We start from the raw sequence: 6,968 nt of genomic DNA, 5'->3' as shown, positions 1-6,968 counted from the left end.
GCTGTGGTCATAATAAATCATTTTGCAATGTCAAAATGAGCCTTTGTTGCCCTGGACATTTGCACGTTATTTCCTCTACTTGATTTACTTCCTTGCTCTCTTGTTCACCTTTTACTTCTAACGACTAATAATTTTTTATGATTAATTTGAGATGAATTACCAGTTCAAGTTAAACTTTGCTCACACAAGGATGAATAAGAAATTCTTTCTATGGGAGTCCATTAAGGTGTGTGCTTACCTCTTTGCCAGCACTTATCATACTCTATTGTCCTTACTTCATTAAAAACCTGTCTTCCATAATCTACAGTGAACTAATCAGGGTCTAAGATTTTGTCCATCTTTGTTTTTTGAGGAAAAAAAACATTATTGAGATTTAACTGACATATACCTTTGTGTAAGTGTAAGGTATACATATGTTATCTTGATACACTTAGATATTGCAAAATGATTACAATAGCATTATTTAACACCTCTGTGTGTGTGTGTGTGTGTGTGATGATAAACATTTAACATCTATTCTCAGAAACTTTCACGTGTATATTTCACTAACTATAATCACCATGGTGTACGTTAGATTCCTCAACATTTTTTCATCTTATAACTGTAAGTTTGTATCCTTTTACCAGTATCTCCCCATTTCTCCCACTCCCCCCAGCCCCTGGAAATCACCATTCCAATCTCTGTTTCTATTAGTCTCCAAGGAAGAATCTGTTTCATGCATTTCTCTTAGCTTCTGGTGTTGCTAGCACTCTTTGGTATTTCTTGACTTGTAGATTTGTCACTTCAATCTGTGCCTCCATTATCACATGTGTGTTACATATCTCCCTGTGTGTCTCTGTGTCTCTTTTCCTCCTCATATAAATACATCAGTCATATTAGATTAAGGGCCCACCCTTCTCCAATATCACTTCAGGTTAACTTAAACTCATCTTAATTACATATACAAGGACCTTATCTCCAAAAATGGTCACAATTCCCAGGTTTGGGGAAGCACATGAGTTTTGAGGAAACATTATTCAATCTAATACAGGCTGCTTGTTGTCACTGTTGTTACTAATTGGAGATTGTTATGAACAACAAAAAAAAAGAAAAAAATAGTAATAAATGGAACATTTCAAATGCAGTTGGAAGGAAGAATACTTAACACATTCACACAGTTATTATACTGAACCAATTATTTTTCCTTCGAAAAAAATGAGCAACACTTCAACCTCAGTTCATTCTTGAGCAAAATTGTCCAACATTCCAAATTGGCTCCAAGTTAATGAGATTTAACTGAATTTATTTTCAAAGCTCATTTCATCTTAACATCCTTTAATAATTAACCTTATTCATTTTTAACAGCTCTACTGAGTTATGTTGATATAAAAATAATCACACATTTAATGTGTACAGTTTAGACACATGCAAACACCCATTATACCATTGCCACAATTGAGAGAGAGAGAGAGAGAGAGAGAGAGAGAGTTCCAACTCTTTCCAATGTTTTGTGTTACTTTGTTGTTTTGGGCTTTTTTTTGTAGTAAGAACATTTTACAAGATATCTACCCTATTACTAAATTTTGAGGTGCACAATATCATATCATCACTTAACTCCTATAAGTTAACAGCAACAAAACAATTGACTGAAAATGGGCAAATAACTTGAATAGACATTTCTCCAAAAAAGACATACTAATGGCCAATAGCTTATAAAAAGGTGCTCAAAATCACTCTTCATCAGGAAATGCAAATAACCACAATGCTCACACTACTTCTCACACTACTTAGGATACCTCGCACTACTTAGGATACCTATTACCAAAACAAAACAAAACAAAACGGTAGTAAGTGTTGTTAAGAAAATGGAGAAATTAGAAACTGTTTCACTGTTGGTAGGAATAAAAATAGTAAAACTATTATTGAAAACAGTATGGAGTTTCCTCAAAAAATAAAAAATAAAACTGCCATACGATTCACCAATCCTACTTCAATATAATTTAAATCAGGATCTTGAAGAAATATCTGTACTCCCATGTTTATTGTGGCATTTTTCAAAATAGCCAAGATATAGAAATAACTCAAGTATTTACTGACAGATGAATAGATAAAGGAAATATGGTATATACATACAATGGAATATTATTCAGCCACAGGGAAGAAGGAAATCTTGCCATTTGTGACAATATGGATGAATGTGGAGAACATTATGCTAAGTAAAATAAGCCAGTCACCAGACAAATATTGCATGATTCCAAACTCATATAAGCAGAGAATGCAATAGTGTTGCCAGGGCCTCAAACATAGGGAGCTGCCCAAAGCCTATAAAGTTTCAGTTATGCTAGAAAATAAAATAATAGTAAAGCTTATTCTTTATTTCCATGTAAATGAAGGAATACAGGTTGATAATTGTATAAGATTTGATTTAGTTAGCAAAGCAGCGACAAGTTTAGGGTTTCCAGCAAATATTTTATCTCTGATTCATGGAAAAAATAAAGCATCCAGTGCCTTCCCTTCTTGCATTAACCTTGCAGAGTAAAATGTGCCTTTGAGACCACTTTCCAACCCTCTCATATGCAAGTATATGAATAAATAAAATAATGTTTATTATTAAGGAAAAAAACCAGAGAGATGGAAGAAAAGAGGATAAAAGGAAGGAAAAGAGGGAAGAGAAAGAGCAAAAAATAAGGAGGAAATAAAGGAAAAATGAAACAAATAGTAACTTTTGAATTTGCCTAATCATATCATATGAATGTTAATTCCCAAATACAGGTAAGTATGCTTTAATATCCAACACAATCCTGACCCAAAAAAATGAGCCACCAAATAAAACATTTATTTCTTTTCCATTATTATTAATAATTATTTGCTTAGCACTGTTTCTTAACTTGATTAAGATTTATGTTAAAAAAGGGGGGCAATGTTTCCCAAACCCAGATTTCTCCATTAAAAATGAGTGTGCATGTGTCTGTGATATTTTTAAAACATGAAGCTGTTTACACAGGATGAAAGAAAATCATAAATGGTAATATCCATCATAAGAATACAAAAATTTATTTATTTATTTAAATGAATATTTTAAAGAAACAGGATTTTAAGGGAATCATGAAAGATGAGTTTTAGGGAATTGCAGAATAATACTCTCAAAACTTAGTGGTATCAAATAATCATCAGACCTGCATTATTTCAATCAACACAGGCTTGAGAATCATGAATCTTGAGGAACTTATCAAGTATAATCAAGAAAATTGTTATTTACATTACATGGGTATACTCATTTAATAGGTTTGGAAAAATGACTAGCCATTAAACACAGGAGGAAATATCTAAGTGTTCCTCAATGATTGAGAGTAGATTATACTGATATCATCCCTATTAATTAATAGAGCTCTAGGTTTGGCATGAATCTAGGTCATTTGAATAATAAAGGTTGACAGTATAACACAAAACAATTCCTTGTTTACATAAATAAAATATAACAAGTGTATATAAATGTGAAAGAGAAAAAAATCTTGACTACAAATAAAATGTTAGTATTAAGCAGTCAAATAGATGCTTGTATCTATGCTATACTCACCTCTTCTAGAAAGTTACTGTTGTTGACTTAGTCCTTTCTGGTTCTCCAAGCAGCCATAATCAAAGCAACTGAGTAATCAAAAATCATTATCTCAGCAACATGATGCCTCAATGTTAACCTCAGAGTCCTCTTCTATTTAGTCCTCTCTCCTTAGGAGGCTGACATGAAATTCAGTGTGTGCTCTATGTTGACCACAGGTCATACAAAGTGCTGCCAGAATAGAGTTTTCCCTTAGTATTCTGAACCCCATTACTATTTTTAACTCTGTAGATGGATTTCTTCTTGATATGTAGTGCCTGTATTCTATTTGAGTACACTGACTTGTTCCTATTCTCATCTTAGGACCAGGAAGGTGTCTTTATTTGGCAGATACAACTCCCAGGGACTGAGCAACATCCCTAATCCAAGCTGTGATACCAGGGCCCAAATGCCCATAAAATGACCTATTGTGGCACCTGCCAGTCTATCTCCCTTAATTCTTTCCTGCCTGTCTGCTTGACATAAATGGTGAGGAGAAAAAAAGAACCTGAACAGAAAATTAAGGTGATGGACCAAATAAGAAACAATGGAGGCATGGAAACTTTCATAAAGAATGAAGAGTCTAAGCCAGCCAATTCAAGTTTACTCATATCTCAGCTATTTTCACTAAGAGATCAGATGGAAGTGAAATATCTAGTCACATAGGCAGAAGTATCATTGCAAGTACAGTGCAATTCCTGTAGCAAGGAAATCCAAATTGGGTTTATAGAATATGTGACCAGAGCTAGGGAGTAGGATTGGTAAGTAGCCAGTTGCCTTAGAAAATTAGAAGAAATAGTCAGGGTAAGGATCTAGACCCAAGCAGAGACTTCTTCAGAAAGAATCAAGAGCAACAGATTTGAATATAAGTTTATTAAACCTGACTTGCATTAACAAAGGGCACTGTGGTTTAAATATCCCATACCCATTAGGAATAGAAGCTATAATGTACAGATACCAACAGTGAAAATGATACTCCTAATATACCTCAGATAAGGTTCTCGCAACTGATATTGAGTTTTGGGTTTAGTACTTATACAGTCTGATATTTCTAAGACTTCCAAGCATATAGTTACCAAGTGAATATTAAAGGTTATAAGAATTAAATGAGTGTGGGGCAGGTGATGAGTACAGGTGAATGGAACTCTTGCCTGAAAAGGTGGGACTCAAGCTGATACTTGAAGGATAAACAGGAAAGTGAGGTAGAGTGATCAGGGTACTCCATGCAAGAGGCAGATGATAACCAAAGCCCAAAGATAAGAGGAATTTTCCTGTCATTCCTGGGAGACAGGAAGAAGACCATTTGCTGTTATATCTATATTATACTTGTTTATGTTTATGTAATAAAATCCTGATGAATAAGAATTAATTAGTACATAACCTGGGAAATTCTATAAAAAGGTGGACCTATAGAAGGTCAACTAATTTTATTATATTTAATTATAAATTATCTACTATTCACCATTAAATGCAGTGAAAAACAGAATTTGTTTTTAAAGTTTATTTTATTTATTTTGAGAGAGATGGAGAGCACGTGCATATAAGCAGGGAAGAGGCAGAGAGAGACAGAATCCCAAGCAAGCTCCACACTGTCAGTGTGGAGTCCAAGATGGGGCTTGAACTCACAAACCGCCAGATCATGACCTGAGCCAAAATCAGGGTTGTATGTTTAACCAATTCAGCCACCCAGACACCTTGAAAAAAAACACTGAGAATTTTTTAAATACGTAGAAAAGAGGCCAAAGTGTATTTTTTGGCCTGAATTATAAATTATTCACTTGAATTTTATGATGATAGTGTTGAAAAATGGGAGAAGGCAATAACATTGCACTAAGGTGGAAAAATGGAAAAAGGAAAAATCCTTTTGGTATGCTCATTCCTGGGGCATATAAAATAGGAATAGAGTCATATTTGGTCCCATTCTCTAATAGTCTAAACTAAAAACAAAGTCATCATTTTTTGTTTTCTCAAAAATAGAAATCTTTCATAAGAGAATGCAATTTCAAAGTTAAACTATTCTGACTTCATGATATAGTCAAACACCTTGAGGACATAAATGACACATAACTCTCATAACCCATAAAACAGATGAAATATAAAGCTCTCATAAAGATAAAGGTTACATTTAGTAGGTTGCCTTTAGTAAGGCACTCAAAGGTTACTATAGCAAGTCTTCTATGCAAATCAGCATGGGTGGTCCCTCACCACTCTTAGATGGTTGAAATAAAAGAGTGAAACAACTGAAATATCACTGGACTTCTCAGTAGTCAGTAGTACTCCTTTGCCAGATACTCACTAAATACCTTTAATGCACCAATTTATTGATCCACAAGGATGTGTCATGGCTACTAGCATTGTTTTTCCTCCAATGATGTGAATTATATAGCAGTCCTCCCAAATTAATCTCAGAAAACTTGTTCATTGTTTTTGCCACTCATCCAGCTCCCACAGAGAAAAGACATATGACCAAACACTATGACATTAAAGTTTTAATGACAAATGACAAATCCCAGAGTAGTACAATGAATGTGGATTCTATTACCAGATGTATCTGGTCTAAACCATGGATCCACAGATTGCTTTAAAAGTGATCTTTCACACATCATTCAAATTATCCAGACCTTAGTGTGCTACACTTTAAGAATGCCAATGTCCAGACCTCAGTGTGCTACACTTTAGAATGCCAATAATAGTGTCTATTTGGTAATTGTGAGGATGCCATATAAATAACATAAAACATCTAGCATATTGGTTGGAATATAGTAGGATCACAAAAAATTCTAGTGAATACTATTATCATTATAATAGATTTTCAAGGGGAACATGTATCCAAAAACATCACTGCTTTAAACAAAGAGTGGCAAAGTTATACACTGTCTTATCCTGGGGACATAATTTGGTGAAGAATAAAACATTACCTCAGCCAAGCTGACATCATCGCATATTGATAATTCTACAGTGAAGCCCTTGTTAACTAGAAATTGTATGTCTGTTTACAAATATATAAGTATATTATATAATATATATGTTTATATTTGTGAAAATATATAAACATATATAAAATATTTATGTAGTTACATTTGTGTGTATTTATATGTACATGCCATTTGTGTATATCTATACAAACGTGTAGATATATGCATTTTGTGTGTATTTTAACAGGACAATGTTAAAAATCCTTTCTAAGAGCTCTCCAAGGTGCTAACCCCAGATTAATTCCATCCTTTAGTTGTCACTCTTCTCTGTTACAGGATGCCTATTCAAATGGTAAGGGCGCCCAGCATCAGTACTTTTTTCATAGAGAAACTTCACTGTCAGCACATATCCTCCCACAGGCATAATACCAAGATGTCAGAGAAACATACTGGATATTTCTGGAGGCATTGCACACAGT

Source organism: Prionailurus bengalensis, chromosome F2 (genome assembly GCF_016509475.1).
Source record: "Prionailurus bengalensis isolate Pbe53 chromosome F2, Fcat_Pben_1.1_paternal_pri, whole genome shotgun sequence".
Classification (NCBI taxonomy): Eukaryota; Metazoa; Chordata; class Mammalia; order Carnivora; family Felidae; genus Prionailurus; species Prionailurus bengalensis.
This window is presented reverse-complemented; position numbering follows the sequence as displayed.